Below are 17075 nucleotides of genomic sequence, written 5' to 3'. Positions count from 1 at the left end.
TGAGTGTTCGTTGGAACAAGGTCGTTGCCGGGCACTGTGTTGGTATGCTTGACGGCTCCCGCACCCTGACGATGTCGCTGAAGGGTAGTGTACCGTCGTCGATGTCCGTGTTGGGATACACGCTCCGCTGCCAGTACCGGGGTCAACCGCGCACCTGTTATCGGTGTGGTCACGAGGGTCATCTGGCTGCTGCGTGCGACGTGGGAGCGACTGGTCGTGTGCATGTTCTTCGTGCGGAGGATTTTCCGCCCCTGTTGCGTTCGGACGGTGTAGGTGCTGTGCCTGAGGCGCCTGCCTGCCTGTCTGCGGCTCCGCCTGTTGAGGAGGGCTCTCCGGCCTGTGCGACACGTCTAGTGCCAGCTGTGGCCCCTGGGGTTGTTCCGCCGGTGTGTGAGGGTGTCGGGCTGTCGCCTGAGCTGTGTGTAGTGAAAGGTGTCCCGGTGGAGGTTCATGTTCCGCCCCCGCCTGTGGATGTGTTACCGGCTCCCGGGGACGCGGGTTCTGCCGTTTTGGAGGGGGTGCTTCGTGGTGAGGTGCCTGCCGTGCCTGAGTGTGTTGCCTCCTGTAGTTCTGCTCTTCCCATTCCTTTGCAGAAGCGCGCGCGTCGGTGTTCTGAGGCTATTTCCGTGGATGATGTAGACAGTGTGGGTGATGTGGCCTCTGTGGACTCTTCGGACGGTGCGGGTGTGGCCTGTGTGGATATGACGGTGGAGGCTGTGCCTGCGGCGGGGCCTGCTGGGCGTGGTGTGGTGCGGCCTGTCTCGAAGCGTTCGCGGCGGGCTCGGAGTGTCTCCCCCCTTCGTGGTGTGCCTTGGGAGGAGGTGGGGGAGTATGGTGCTCAGCTGGCGTCCCCCGCCGAGGATGATGGTGCTGTGAGGGGCTCCGACGTTGCTCCCTGTGTCCCCCCTCCTGCGTCTCCTGCTGTTGGGTCCCCGCAGTGGGGGGTTGTCCCTGATGGTCGGGACCTCGTCGTGAAGTTGCGGAAAGATGTGCGCCAGGGAGCCTCGGCTCCTGTGCCCTGTGGTGGGGTCGCTGCCGCGCCTGCAGTTCCCCCTCCTTCCTTGCCCCGGTCTGGGGGTTGCCTAGTCCCGTCTGCTGGGGTCGTGCCCTGTGAGGGTCCGGAGTTGGGCCCTTATCGGGATGCCCGGGTGCTTCCGATCCCGTGGTGCTCGTCAACCATCTGGGTGTCGTCAAAGAAAGAGTTTGTTTATAGGGTGCCGGATAGGATGTCTCAGCCGAGGGTACAGCCTGATGGCCGGCTGCCCGCCGACCTGTGGGTGGTTTGGGAAGCGTACCGCTTGCGCTTTCCGTACCGTAAGTTTCCGGAGAAATATTAGTTCCCGTCTTGCGCGCACCGCTACGCCGTGCCTGGATCAGCTGCCACCGTGACCATGACGCCCCGCCCCCCGGTGCGGGGAGTCTCCCTCTGACGTTCGCCTCTGTTTTCGTCGCCACTCCTCTCTCTACGGCCCATCACGTCTACCGCTTTTGACTTTCTTCTCCTCTTTACCATCAACGCGTCTCCTTACATCTGTCCTGGTGCAGTCATCGGGAGGGTTACCCCTTCATGCAAACTGCACCTATTCTCAAGAAGAAGAAGAAAGAGTCTACTGAACTCTTTGGAAGGAAATGTATTGAGCTCGGTTTCACTCTCTCCACAAACAAGACAAAAGCAAACTCTCATCACAAGCGGGGAGCAAATGAAGAACTACAAATTAATGGTGTAACACTTGAATGGGTTGACCACTATCGGTACCTCGGCGTCACTGTCGGCTCTAACAAGGGGAAGAAAGAGGAGCTCAACCAACTCATAGGAACATGCAAAAGTCGACTCAGGGCACTGAAAGCTATGACCTGGAATAGACATGGAGCCTCTATTGCCGTGCTTAAAATGATATACACAGCCTATGTGCGCTCCGTCATAGACTATGACGCACCAGTTTTGTGCACTTATTCCCAAAGCGATATAAAAAGGCTTGAAAGCATTTAAAATGAAGCTATGACAATCATTCTTGTAGTTCCAAGAACTGCCAAAACGTCTAATCTACGAGAGGAGTTGTCCCTCCCCAGTGTTAAAAGCAGAATTAAGGAACCGAATGCTAAGCTTGCAATTAGGATAGCCAGAGATCCCCATTACAATGATATTGCGAAGAAAAAACTGAGTTCTGTGTTATTTACAGGGGGAAACAGGAGAAGCAAAAAATGTCATCATATCAGTCTGCTACCTTGAAGAGCTTCACCTGCTTGAGCAAGCCCGTGAGCTCCTGCCTGTAGAGAGGTTACCTCCCTGGGAGGATGACTCGTGCAAGATTATCATCAATGAAATGGCAACGAAAAAGTCCAACATGATACACAAGAAATGAGGCACAAGTATCTCAAGGAAATTTATAAAGAAGCCGATGAACTAGATCAAATCTACACTGACGGGTCATCTAATCCTGTCAATGGTGCAGCATACACGGTAATTAAGGATAATACTTTCCAACGCAGAAACGAAGAAAAAGCACGTATTGAGAACTATGCCACATTAACGCAAGCAGAGCTAACTGCCATTGTTATGGCATTAAGGTTCCTTGAACGAAACACTAATGGTGCAGTGATTTGCACTGATTCAAAAGCAGCACTGCAAAGCCTAAGTAAAAATCGGGCAGAAAATCTTGCAATAGTCGCTTAAATTATGAGAGCTGTGAGGATACTACCCAATCAGGGAAGAGTCGTCAAGTTTCTGTGGATCTCCTCCCATGTTGGAATATGTGGGAATGAACGAGCAGATGTGCTGGCTGCTGAAGGAGACCATATTGAATACTTCATACCCAAGACTACTACAAATTAGAGGTATTGTCAGGCAACATCACCGTGACAATGTAACTGAGGAAAGGAGGATAGAAGCACAAACCAGTGAATCTGTACGATGGTACAACATGGTTGCAGTTGGCAATCCCAATCATTATGGACGAAGAGGAGGACGAGGGAGAGAATCAGTAATAGCGAAAATCCATCTTGGATACAAATATCCATGGAGATTCGGAATGGAAACAACAGCTGATCAGCGGAGTTGCAGAATCTGTGATGATCCACAGAATCTCTAGGTGAGTGCTAGAGATTTAGCACTCACCTAGAAAGTACTCAAGCATTAAGCAACTGCCATAGGCTCCATCCTACTGAAGGTCAGGCTTACTGTACCCAGCAACGGTAACCAGTTACCGCTAGATTAAATACTATTGGTTGCTCTGTCATATCTAGTACAGTGGCCTGTTAGCTCAGTTGGTTAGAGCGCCGTGCTAATAACGCGGATGTCGTGGGTTCGATCCCCATACGGGCCAGAACATACCTTTTTGTGTAAAGCTTGATTTTCATCAAAAATGTGGTCAGGCTTACTGGCCCCCCCCCCTCCCCCAGGTACATCAGGTATACCAAAATGTGCAATTAGCCTCGTAAAGAATAATACAAACATTATAATATGCACGTAAACTTTGTTTCATATGTACTATTTTTTGTACATATACAAATTGCCTTCAATTTGTATTGAATTAACGAGGTTATACACTGGGTAATGTGTATTTCTATAAAAAAAATCTGTAGAATAAATAGAAAAATCAGCATTTCCCATACTGTGAAAGACATTACAATGATTGTTTACCAGGCTAACTGACTACAAGTTCCAGCTCAACTGAATATTTGTTTTACCTGATTTGACCTGTCGAAGGTCTCCAAATTTGACCTGATTAAAATCAAGCTACACTCATATAGATACATTCTGGCCCGTATGGGGATCGAACCCACGACATCCGCGTTATTAGCACGGCGCTCTAACCAACTGAGCTAACAGGCCACTGAACTGTTAAACTGAGCGACCAATAGTGTTTAATCTAGCGGTAACTGGTTACCGTTGTTGGGGTCAGTTAGTCTGGCTTTTAGTAGATGGCTCTCATAGCCGTCCGTTGCTTAATGCTTGAGTACTTACCTACTGCTAGGTGAACAGAGGCATCAGTTACAAGGAAACGTGCGCCTAAACGCTTCTGTCTTGTCAGCGTGATTGAATCACGACCCCCAAAAGGAGAAATTTTGCCTATTTTGGGGAGTAAAGAGTTTATGATATTCCCGGGTTTTATAATATGTCAATAATTAATAAAGACCCATTGCCGTTTTCTATGAGGGTCGTGTTGTGGAGGTGTTTAGGAAGGTGAACTCTTGCCGGCGTCTTCACTCTCCTTGAGTGTTCCGGAGTGTGTGTTACTCCCACCTTGTGAGGTCACCTTACCTTGTGTTGACGCCGGCGGCCAAGGTTCCCGCGGCCCGGTCTCTTAAGGTAACAATGATTTTGATTGATTGGGTTTTGGTGGTTGAGATAGACGTTTGTTGTAGTTGGTGTGTGGTAGACTTGGTAGCTGTGGTGGTTGTAGGAGGTGTCTTGGCGGTGGTGGTGGTGATAGTTGTGGCAGGCTTGTTAGCTGCGGTGGTTGTGATACACGAGAAAACTAAATTCTATAAAAGATTTAGCTATGGCGCCCTCTGTAAATCTGTGCTGTACTCACCTAGTTGTGCTTGCGGGAATTGAGCTTTGGCTCTTTGGTCCCGCCTCTCGACTGTCAATCAACTGGTGTACAGATTCCTGAGCCTACTGGAGTCAATCATATCTACATTTGAAACTATGTATGGAGTCAGCCTCCACCACATCACTGCCTAATGCATTCCATTTTACTAACTACCCTGACACTGAAAAAGTTCTTTCTAACGTCCCTGTGGCTCATTTGGGTACTCAGTTTCCACCTGTGTCCCCTTGTTCGTCCTACGCCCGTGCTGAAGAGTTTGTCCCTGTCCACCCTATCAATTCTCCTGAGAATTTTGTAGGTGGTTGTGGTGTGGGGTAGCGAACCCCTGCACTTAGTAGTTAGAAACGGTTGATTGACAGTTGAGAGGCGGCCTGAAAGAGCAGAGCTCAACCCCCGCAAGCACAACTAGGTGAATACTTGAAAGGGCGCGTGGATGATCCCTATATCCTGCCAGAAGATCATGAAATCTGACTCATTTGAGAGAGGTTTTAGGGTAACTTGAAATAGATATACGTACCGGTAACTCTAGCATTAACAGAGTGTGAATAAATGGGTACCAGATTCACTGGTTGCTTTCCACACTGAAGTGAGATGGTGTTTGTGTCGTGGTTGAAGTGAGAACTAATCCCAGAAGCAACATGTTCACTGACGACGACTCGTATTCTAATAATTCTCTCTGACCCGGGCCATCTGTACGCATATTTATTACATAAAAACTGTTTCAATTATCACACTCATATTTGTAGCTATGTGAATGTTCCTACTGACGTAACTTAATGTGCTCTCGGTGCTTGTGATGGAGGTCAGTGCCCTTTGTTACGGGGTGTGGGGGTGGGGGGGGGGTTGAAGAGGACCAGTATCATATTGAGACACTCAATCACTCCTCAACAATGTATCATTTTCTCTTCCCTGCACTTCTCTACCCTGGTATTGAAGTCATCACTTTACCCCCCCCCCCCTCCATGTGCACCAGTCGAAACAACCTCCCACTCCCGGCTCTCCACTCCATCATAATACAAATACTATTAATATGATTATTATTGAGAAACTTACTACACTGCCGTAGTGCTTGAATGAAGGTGAAGGAAAGACATTATATATTTGTGAGTGTATTAAAAACACAATTTTCAGATGTAGCCTCCATCCTTTCTCAAGGTACAGTGTACAGTGCTCAACTGTGTATACCTCATTAGTTCAATACAAATTAATGGTAATTTATATTTCTTCACAATATAGTACATGTGAAATGGTTTACATATGTATTGAAAGGATTGCATTATTTTGTACAAGCCTAATTGCACATTTTGTTTTACCTGATTTACCTGACAGGAAGGACAGGAAGCCGGCACTCGTCAAGGGTCCCCACATTAGTCTTGATGATAATCAAGTATTACTCGGATAGGTAATGTTTTTGGCCCGTATGGGGATCGAACCCACGACATCCGCGTTATTAGCACGGCGCTCTAACCAACTGAGCTAACAGGCCATTGTACCGACATGACAGAACAACCAATAATGTTCAATCTAGTGGTAAATGGTTACCGTTGTTGGGGACAATAAGTCTGAGCTTTAGTAAGATGGAGCCAACGGCAGCTCCATAATGCTTGAGTACTTGCCTACTGCTAGATGATCAGAAGCATCAGTTGCAAGCAAACGTGCCCAAACGCTTCTATCTTGTCAGCGTGATTGAATCATGACCCCCAAAAGGAAAAAATAAATAGCCTATTTTGGGGAGTAAAGAGCTTATGATATTCCCGGGTTTTATAATATGTCAATAATTAATAAAGACCCATTGCCGTTTTCTATGAGAGTCGTGTTGTGGAGGTGTTTAGGAAGGTGAAGCTCTTGCCGGCGTCTTCACTCTCCTTGAGTGTTCCGGAGTGTGTGCTACTCCCACCTTGTGAGGTCACCTTACCTTGTGTTGATGCCCGCGGCCAAGGTTCCCGCGGCCCGGTCTCTTAAGGTAACAATGACTTTGATTGATTGGGTTTTGGTGGTTGAGATAGACGTTTGTTGTAGTTGGTGTGTGGTAGACTTGGTAGCTGTGGTGGTTGTAATAGTTGTGGCATTCTTGTTAGCTGCGGTGGTTGTGATACACGAGAAAACTAATTTATATAAAAGGTACAACTATGGCGCTCTCTGTAAATCTGTGCTGTGGCGTCCTCTGTAAATCTGTGCTGTGGCGTCCTCTGTAAATCTATGCTGTGGCGTCCTCTGTAAATCTGTGCTGTGGCGCTCTCTGTAAATCTGTGCTGTGGCGTCCTCTGTAAATCTGTGCTGTGGCGCTCTCTCTAAATCTGTGCTGTGGCGCTCTCTGTAAATCTGTGCTGTGGCGTCCTCTGTAAATCTGTGCTGTGGCGCTCTCTGTAAATCTGTGCTGTGGCGTCCTCTGTAAGTCTGTGCTGTGGCGCTCTCTGTAAATCTGTGCTGTGGCGCTCTCTGTAAATCTGTGCTGTGGCGTCCTCTGTAAATCTGTGCTGTGGCGCTCTCTGTAAATCTGTGCTGTGGCGTCCTCTGTAAATCTGTGCTGTGGCGCTCTCTGTAAATCTGTGCTGTGGCGTCCTCTGTAAGTCTGTGCTGTGGCGTCCCTGTAACAGGAAGTAGGCTAGCAAACCCCAGCTGGGCTTGGAAGGGCGCGGGGATGTTGCGTATATCCCAAAGAAGATTGTGAAAACTGTTTCATCTGATTGAGGTTTTAAGGTAATTTGAAATAGAAAAAATAATTTGAAAAATGTAAGTGTTGTTGTTGTTGTGTGTGATGGAGGCAAGTGTTGTTGTGTGTGATGGTAGCAAGTGTTGTTGTGTGTGATGGAGGCAAGTGTTGTTGTGTGTGATGGTAGCAAGTGTTGTTGTGTGTGATGGAGGCAAGTGTTGTTGTGTGTGATGGTAGCAAGTGTTGTTGTGTGTGATGGTAGCAAGTGTTGTTGTGTGTGATGGTAGCAAGTGTTGTTGTGTGTGATGGTGGCAAGTGTTGTTGTTGTGTGATGGTGGCAAGTGTTGTTGTGTGATGGTAGCAAGTGTTGTTGTGTGATGGTAGCAAGTGTTGTTGTGTGTGATGGAGGCAAGTGTTGTTGTTGTGTGATGGTGGCAAGTGTTGTTGTTGTGTGATGGAGGCAAGTGTTGTTGTGTGTGATGGTAGCAAGTGTTGTTGTGTGTGATGGAGGCAAGTGTTGTTGTGTGTGATGGTGGCAAGTGTTGTTGTGTGTGATGGAGGCAAGTGTTGTTGTGTGTGATGGTGGCAAGTGTTGTTGTTGTGTGATGGTAGCAAGTGTTGTTGTGTGTGATGGAGGCAAGTGTTGTTGTGTGTGATGGAGGCAAGTGTTGTTGTTGTGTGATGGTGGCAAGTGTTGTTGTATGATGGTGGCAAGTGTTGTTGTGTGATGGTGGCAAGTGTTGTTGTGTGTGATGGTGGCAAGTGTTGTTGTGTGATGGTGGCAAGTGTTGTTGTGTGATGGTGGCAAGTGTTGTTGTGTGTGATGGTGGCAAGTGTTGTTGTGTGGTGGTGGCAAGTGTTGTTGTGTGATGGTGGCAAGTGTTGTTGTGTGATGGTGGCAAGTGTTGTTGTGTGATGGTGGCAAGTGTTGTTGTGTGTGATGAAGGCAAGTGTTGTTGTGTGTGATGAAGGCAAGTGTTGTTGTGTGATGGTGGCAAGTGTTGTTGTGTGATGGAGGCAAGTGTTGTTGTGTGTGATGGTGGCAAGTGTTGTTGTTGTGTGATGGTGGCAAGTGTTGTTGTGTGTGATGGTGGCAAGTGTTGTTGTGTGTGATGGTGGCAAGTGTTGTTGTGTGTGATGGTGGCAAGTGTTGTTGTGTGTGATGGAGGCAAGTGTTGTTGTGTGTGATGGAGGCAAGTGTTGTTGTGTGTGATGGTGGCAAGTGTTGTTGTGTGTGATGGTGGCAAGTGTTGTTGTGTGTGATGGAGGCAAGTGTTGTTGTGTGTGATGGAGGCAAGTGTTGTTGTGTGTGATGGTGGCAAGTGTTGTTGTGTGTGATGGAGGCAAGTGTTGTTGTGTGTGATGGAGGCAAGTGTTGTTGTGTGTGATGGTTGCAAGTGTTGTTGTGTGTGATGGAGGCAAGTGTTGTTGTGTGTGATGGTAGCAAGTGTTGTTGTTGTGTGTGATGGTGGCAAGTGTTGTTGTTGTGTGTGATGGTGGCAAGTGTTGTTGTTGTGTGTGATGGTGGCAAGTGTTGTTGTGTGTGATGGTGGCAAGTGTTGTTGTTGTGTGTGATGGTGGCAAGTGTTGTTGTTGTGTGTGATGGTGGCAAGTGTTGTTGTTGTGTGTGATGGTGGCAAGTGTTGTTGTTGTGTGTGATGGTGGCAAGTGTTGTTGTTGTGTGTGATGGTGGCAAGTGTTGTTGTTGTGTGTGATGGTGGCAAGTGTTGTTGTTGTGTGTGATGGTGGCAAGTGTTGTTGTTGTGTGTGATGGAGGCAAGTGTTGTTGTTGTGTGTGATGGAGGCAAGTGTTGTTGTTGTGTGTGATGGAGGCAAGTGTTGTTGTGTGTGATGAAGGCAAGTGTTGTTGTGTGTGATGAAGGCAAGTGTTGTTGTGTGTGATGGTGGCAAGTGTTGTTGTGTGTGATGGTAGCAAGTGTTGTTGTGTGTGATGGAGGCAAGTGTTGTTGTGTGTGATGGTGGCAAGTGTTGTTGTGTGTGATGGTGGCAAGTGTTGTTGTTGTGTGTGATGGTGGCAAGTGTTGTTGTTGTGTGTGATGGTGGCAAGTGTTGTTGTTGTGTGTGATGGTGGCAAGTGTTGTTGTTGTGTGTGATGGTGGCAAGTGTTGTTGTTGTGTGTGATGGTGGCAAGTGTTGTTGTTGTGTGTGATGGTGGCAAGTGTTGTTGTTGTGTGTGATGGAGGCAAGTGTTGTTGTTGTGTGTGATGGAGGCAAGTGTTGTTGTGTGTGATGAAGGCAAGTGTTGTTGTGTGTGATGAAGGCAAGTGTTGTTGTGTGTGATGGTGGCAAGTGTTGTTGTGTGTGATGGTGGCAAGTGTTGTTGTGTGTGATGGAGGCAAGTGTTGTTGTGTGTGATGGTGGCAAGTGTTGTTGTGTGTGATGGTGGCAAGTGTTGTTGTGTGTGATGGAGGCAAGTGTTGTTGTTGTGTGTGATGGTAGCAAGTGTTGTTGTGTGTGATGGAGGCAAGTGTTGTTGTGTGTGATGGTAGCAAGTGTTGTTGTGTGTGATGGAGGCAAGTGTTGTTGTGTGTGATGGTGGCAAGTGTTGTTGTGTGTGATGGTGGCAAGTGTTGTTGTGTGTGATGGAGGCAAGTGTTGTTGTGTGTGATGGTAGCAAGTGTTATGTGGTTTCTAGTTGGACTTAAGACCTATCATCCACAGGAGAGTTATTAAGGCCACCACAATACCTTAATAACCAGCCAGTGTGATCCTATACACAGTTAGGGGGGACATGATCACCACATTCAAGATCCTCAAGGGAATTCGACAGGGTTGATAAAGACAGGCTGTTTAACACAAGGGGCACACGCACTAGGGGACACAGGTGGAAACTGAGTGCCCAAATGAGCCACAGGATATTAGAAAGAACTTTTTTAGTGTCAGAGTGGTTGACAAATGGAATGCATTAGGCAGTGATGTGGTGGAGGCTGACTTCATACACAGTTTCAAGTGTAGATATGATAGAGCCCAATAGGCTCAGGAACCTGTACACCTGTTGATTGACAGTTGAGAGGCGGGACCAAAGAGCCAGAGCTCAACCCCCGCAAGCACAACTAGGTGAGTACACAGTTCAGATCTCTTAAGAAGCCGAGTACTCCTGTCCTCTATTTATGCGTTGTACAGTACTCTATAATAGTTTGTTGATTCGATTAAGAAATGAATACGAACTCTAAATTATACACGTGTAATTCTGTTTGCTTGTTATAATCAAACTCTCGGTTTTTAACAATTGTTTAAAGTTGTGGGAGGGTAAATGTTTTTTATAGTTATCCCTGTCTTAAACTAAGAATATTGGGTTTTCTCTGGTAACGTGTAAAAGTTTAGGTACTCATTTTCTATGAATCCGTGAATTCAATATAGGGGGGGTAACTGCAGTGAATGTATTCAAGACGGCTAAATAAATATACCATTTTGAATATGGGTAATTAGGTTCTTTGTAAATAATACAGGTTGACGACAGACTGAAACAACATTTGCTCTTTTTTTTCTAATATGATTTTGAATTTAGGGCCGTTGATTTAGGGCCGTATTCTCATAGCTCTGTGGGTATATTGGTTGTGTTTGGTTAGTGTACCATGTACCATTTTTCCCTTGTATAAAGTTATTTTGTATTGCTCTAATCTAAAAAAAAAACACTTTACCAAGTATTATGTTCATTCTACATTTATTGCCATCTACTTTTTCGCATTTCTGATTTAATTTACTCATTTCGTTCATGTTCCTTGTTTTTTGGTATTTTACTTTGCGTTCTGTTAAGTTCCAAAGAAAATGTTCCAAATGAAAACACACTAGAAGGTGAAGGGACGACGACGTTTCGGTCCGTCCTGGACCATTCTCAAGTCGATTGTAATAGATGTGATAGGTGCAAGAGCTGTGGCTCATTCCCTGCAAATACAACTAGGTGAGAATACAAACGCGCGCACAAAATGACGGAGAAAAGTATGATGAATATGATGATCACAGTTAATGCAAAAACAAAATTAGGAGGAGGATTCAAAAGGAGAGAACGATAACCATTCAAGGACTAAGATAACAACAGCGGAAACCAAGGCAGAACGAATGCAGCTGGAGAAAGAAAATCTGCCTTAGATCTCTTGAGAGAGAGAGCTATGCCTTTGAAAGTGTGAAAGAGGTTTGGTAGAAGAGTTTTAGTTTTGGTAGAAGTTCTGAAGAAGAAGAAGCTCTTCTTTTGGTAGAAGCTTAGTTTTTGGTAGAAGACTGGGGTCATATATTCTATCACGAGAAAACAGTAAAACCGGACCAATGAAGCTGATATTTACAAATGAAGCAGCTCCAAGAATCCCAATGAACCGAAAAAGAGATCTCAGAACAATAAGGATATTTCAAAGGGGTTTACTTGGGAAAACGTCATTAGCAAGGACGAAATAAAAGCAAAAATAGAACAAAGAAAGGGATGAGCAAAATGGAGGAATGGAGAAGAGTGAGCAGTAGCGAGTGAGATAAGAGATGGGAAAAACACTTTCCCAGGAAATACAAGAGCAACATCTACATAGATGTGATAGGTGCAAGAACAAATAAATAAAAGCATAACGAATGAAGAACCAGAACCTCAGGCAGAAGGACTCTACAAGGAACACAACAACAGAACTCCGCCAGAACTTTTCGTTGACTAAACATGCCAGAAATCCAACTTCCTCCCATCTCAGTAGCACCACTTCTCTTCTCCCGTCAGTAGCCATCAGTCAGTACCATCATAACCACAGCCCGTCCTCCTTAGGTTTCCCAACGTCAAGAAACTGTCGTACTAAGTGTCCTTATCCTAACTTACTAGTGGAAAAAAAAACAGAAAACGGGGCAGTATGTCAATTTCGCGAGCCGCTTCCATTTTCTATGACAATTTTTTGACCATTGGTAGAGTATACGTCAAAATGCGACGTTCTGTCAGGAGGACGAAGGCACTGACTGAAGGTGCCTGACACCTGGGTGGACAGCGCTTCGGATTCGTAGTCCTGAAGTTCCGGGTTCGATCCCCGGTAGAGGCAGTAACAAATGGGCAAAATGTTTCTTTAACCCTGATGCTCTCTTACCTAGTAGTAAATAGGTACCTGGGAGTTAGACAGCTGCTACGGGCTGCTTCCCGGAGGATATGTAACAAAAAGGAGGCCTGGTCGAGGCCTTCGAAGCCAAGCCCCAAAATCATCTCAAGATCTCAAGATAACCTGACCCTCAACAACCTATTCCCCCTACATCCTACCCATCAGCTACTCACTGATGATCAACCACCCATTCTTACCCATTCTTCTTTCCCACATTGTCCTTAGGAACTCAATCACCGTCACTAGCCCTCAAGCCCTACAAATCCCACTCTAACATCCTCCCATATGAATCCAAAGCCCCATTGACATCGACCCTATACTCTCTTCCATGTCCCAAATCCGTCACCGATCCCTACATAATAATTCAACCTAGCCCGTCCTGAGAGCAAATCCATTACCATGAGAACCCCCCCCCCTCCCTCTCAAACCACCTGGATAATAGTTATCTAGATATTTGTGATGATCTTAAAGCATATTATAGTTCCAGTAACAGTGTGCATATAAACAGGCAAATGAACCTTTGTTGTAAACAGAGATTATTTTCAAGTTATGACTTTATTGTTTTATAAATCGTTGGATTCAAATTTATAGAATATGTGATGAAAACGTTTTCTTTGAAAAATTTTGTTTTCTGTAAACGGAATTATTGAGTACACTAAAATTGGTTTTGAATTCCATATTACACATTTATATATATACAAGAGTGGTTACAATTTGTATAGCCACTATAACGCATAGCGTTTCGGGCTATACGTACGTCCTTAATCCTATGTTCCCCACGAAGTCGCTTTAGCAACCAAGTACCCATTTTACTGTTGGGTAAACAGAGGCTACAGTTAAAGTTTGACGCCCAGTAAATCCTCCCCGGCCAGGATACGAACCCAGAACAAAGTTCTCGCGAAATACCAGGCAAGTGTCTTAACTACTACGCCACGGTGACTGTATTTACAGAGACGATAATTGACATTATCTTCAATAATACACAGTATTAATGTAACCAAATGTAAAATAATGAAACCTAACCTAACCTTGGATAGCGTGTAGATAATAGCACAAATTATGACGTGTGTGAATAAAGCCTTACACCACATGTCAACTTCCAAAAATTTCAAGCATCGAGGATATTTTACATGTTCATTGAAATCCTTCCTAGACAATTATGGTCTCCGTTACATTCGGCATGCTTCAGATACTATGAGTGGTGCTTGTTCCGACTACTGTGAGTGGTGTTTGCCCGAGCAACTGTGACATGTGTGCCAGCAACTGTGAGCGAGAAGTGTCCGCGCAGCCAGAGGGCCCAGCAAAAAAAGGGAGGAAGAGTATTGAGAAATTCCAGATGTGACTAGATTGCGCGAGATGCTGTGAAGGAGGGGGGGAGGGCTGTGAAGGATGGTTGGGGGGTGCGCCGTGAAGGAATGGGGGGCACCATGAAGGAGGGGCACCGTGAAGAAGGGGGGCAGTGAAGGAAGGGCGACGCGATCAAAGCGCTCTGGATATTGGATAAAGTCCAGGACTGGGCGAGCGAGCCCGCCCCCTCCAAACTACAAGATTCTCCAGTTTTTTTCTATTTTATACACAGGTGGGTCCAGGGACAGATGACTTAGAGAGTCCTCACAGCACGCTGAGAGCTTTCCCCTCCCACAGCTCATGGTAAACCTTCCCCCTGGAACACCACCCGCTAATTGATTAACAACCAGGTACCCAAGTACTGCTGGGTGAATAGGCAGACATGGAGAGGCAGACATGCAGAGGAAGACATGCAGAGGCAGACATTGAGAGGCAGACTTGGAGAGGCAGACATGGAGAGGAAGACATGGAGAGGCAGACTTGCAGAGGTAGACATGAAGAAACGCAGACATCTCTATATGTTTGCCTCAGGTATCTGTACACCAGGTAAATAAAGAGTTGAGAGGCGGGACCAAAGAGCCGAAGCTCAACCCCCGCTAACACAACTAGATGAGTACATACAGCTCTATTAAATACACCAACATACATTTTTTGCGTTTTTATTCACGAACATTTATTAAATCCTTAACTTTTTAATTTGCATTAAAGTTGAATAATCTCTTAAGCGTCTTGGCGCAAACAATTAAGTAGTGGTTTGGCAATGTCCTTTCAGACCTCTTGTAACTGTATGGCCTTGTGGCGCAACGGATAACGCGTCTGACTACGGATCAGAAGATTCCAGGTTCGAATCCTGGCAAGGTCGATGGAGTTTAGTTTTGTCAACAGGATGAAAAATTAAGCGTTCGAAGTTCTTAGTATTATTTGAGCCTGAGGGCATCTTTGTAGCGGCGACGGTGAGGTACTGTGCCCCAGGCCGACTGTTGGTCACTGTAAGTACGGTCACTGCCACGTGGTCCAGTACTGCTCTCATTTACAATCACTGCTAGTAATACTACTCTCATTTACAATCACTGCTAGTAATACTACTCTCATTTACAATCACTGCTAGTAATACTACTCTGATTTGCAATCACTGTTAGTAATACTCTCATTTAACAGTCTCCGTGGTGTAGTGGTAAGACACTCGCCTGGCGTTCCGCGAGCGCTATGTCATGGGTTCGTATCCTGGCCGGGGAGGATTTACTGGGCGCAATTCCTTAACTGTCGCCTCTGTTTAACGCAACAGTAAAATGTGTACTTGGATGAAAAAACGATTCTTCGCGGCAGGGGATCGTATTCCAGGGACCATAGGATTAAGGACTTGCCCGAAACGCTACGCGTACTAGTGGCTGTACAAGAATGTAACAACTCTTGTATATATCTCAAAAAAAAAAAAAAATTTACAATCACTGCTAGTAATATTATTATCTATATACTCTCATTTACAGTCACTGCTAGTAATACTCTCATTTACAATCACTGCTAGTAATACTCTCATTTACAATCACTGCTAGTAATACTCTCATTTACAATCACTGCTAGTAATACTCTCATTTACAATCACTGCTAGTAATACTCATTTACAATCACTGCTAGTAATACTCTCATTTACAATCACTGCTAGTAACACTCATTTACAATCACTGCTAGTAATACTCTCATTTACAATCACTGCTAGTAACACTCATTTACAATCACTGCTAGTAACACTCATTTACAATCACTGCTAGTAATTTTCTCATTTACAATCACTGCTAGTAATTTTCTCATTTACAATCACTGCTAGTAATTTTCTCATTTACAACCACTGCTTCTCTCTTCTGCTATTCCCTGAAACTGTTGACTTGGGCCGGAGCTGCCTGGCTTCAGGTCTCGGGCAAACATCATTACATTTCTGGGTGCTTTAGTCCGTTATTTACATGTCGTTCCATTACCCAACTGACCACAAGGGCTGGTACACCCGGGGACTGAAATTAATAAGGTACGAGTTCTGGTGGCGTTGGTACCACTGCGGCTGCTCGTCTCCCCCCCCCCCCTCCCTCTCTGGGCCGGCCCCCACGAGGGCCCCCACTCACCCTGTGCTTCACAACCCCCACTTTCTCCCTCCCTTTATCCCCTCTCTCTCTCTCTCGCCCATCAAAGCCTCTCCCTTCCTCTCCCGAGTCCACCTCCGTTTTCTCTTTTTTTCCTACTTACACTTCCTCACTCTCTTTCCCCTTCTCTTCTCTCACCGTTTTTTTCCTCGCCACCCCGTTTCCGTCTTTGTTATTGGTACCGCCTTCTTCCGTCTCTCTCTCTCTCTCTCTCTCTCTCTCTCTCTCTCTCTCTCTCTCTCTCTCTCTCTCTTTCTCTCTCTCTCTCTCTCTCTCTCTCTCTCTCTCTCTCTTCTTTAGAACAATCTGCTTCTGTTATCTTACACTATATTCTCTTTCCTACTCTTTCACTCAACCAACTATATTCCTCTTTTTTTCACCTAGTTGCAACGCCCGATAATAAATATCCAGCCACTCAATCAATCAATCAACCTCGCCTCCTCCTCCGGCCTTGCTCCTCCTCACTTCCCATCCTCTCACACCCTTGTAGTGAGAGACAAAGACAGTGGGGGTTGGGGGGTTTACCTGTGCTTTATGGGTTTACACTGTTACGTTGTAAACAAGTTGCCCATTGCAGGATGTGGCGTCAATTACATCATTGTCCATCGAATGTAGAGGTGGATTAATGCATTGCGATATAGTATGTTTGATTTTTGTTTTTTTGTTGATGTCTGCTGAGTTGAGCAGACAATGAGCTGCCTCTCGCGAGAGCAGATCGGGCACAAGGTTGGTGGTGTACCTGCGTTGTTGCTATAGTTGCAAGGAAGGAACTTTGCCAGGTTGTAATGTTCGTTGACTCACCTCAATCACAACATGATAGACGTGCTCAAATTTTCTCTCACTGACTGACAGGCTGACTCACTCACTCACTTGAATAAACACACACACACACACACACACACACACACACACACACACACACACACACACACACACACACACACACACACACACACACACACACACACCATTCACACGCACACACACACACACACCATTCACACGCACGCACACGGAACCAGTATATGCTTTAAGCTCAGTGAACCATAATAAAATGAGAAAAAAGGTGACGAGTTTGGGACTAAGAAAAACTCCGTCAACATGGCCAACATTACTGCACGGGCCGGATTAAGGTGATGTTGGGTAACCCACTCCCTGCTCCCTCTCTCCGTGTCATTACTTGTAAACCCACACTTCTCTGTGCTCCTGACTGCGTAAGTGCGGTAAATATCACTTTTTAAACTTAAAAACCATAATGTGTCAAAGTTTATTATAGTAACCGGAGCGTAGTTTAAGCCCCGCAAGTTCTCCC

The 17075-nt window shown here is 45.7% G+C and overlaps 1 protein-coding gene and 4 non-coding genes across 5 annotated transcripts in view; 2 read left to right on the top strand and 3 right to left on the bottom strand.

Annotated features, from left to right (window-relative positions):
• LOC123768447 (uncharacterized) overlaps nt 1-17075 on the bottom strand; it is a 487820-nt gene that overhangs the window by 196557 nt on the left and 274188 nt on the right. The gene's annotated exons all lie outside the window — the stretch shown is intronic.
• TRNAI-AAU (transfer RNA isoleucine (anticodon AAU)) lies at nt 3250-3323 on the top strand. Its single transcript has one exon. It is a non-coding gene; the product is annotated as a tRNA-Ile (tRNA).
• TRNAI-AAU (transfer RNA isoleucine (anticodon AAU)) lies at nt 3759-3832 on the bottom strand. Its single transcript has one exon. It is a non-coding gene; the product is annotated as a tRNA-Ile (tRNA).
• Nucleotides 5966-6039, bottom strand: TRNAI-AAU (transfer RNA isoleucine (anticodon AAU)). Its single transcript has one exon. It is a non-coding gene; the product is annotated as a tRNA-Ile (tRNA).
• TRNAR-ACG (transfer RNA arginine (anticodon ACG)) lies at nt 14421-14493 on the top strand. Its single transcript has one exon. It is a non-coding gene; the product is annotated as a tRNA-Arg (tRNA).

Source organism: Procambarus clarkii, chromosome 86 (genome assembly GCF_040958095.1).
Source record: "Procambarus clarkii isolate CNS0578487 chromosome 86, FALCON_Pclarkii_2.0, whole genome shotgun sequence".
NCBI lineage: Eukaryota > Metazoa > Arthropoda > Malacostraca > Decapoda > Cambaridae > Procambarus > Procambarus clarkii.
The sequence above is the reverse complement of the archived record's forward strand: the minus strand, read 5'-3'. Positions and strand labels throughout refer to the sequence as shown.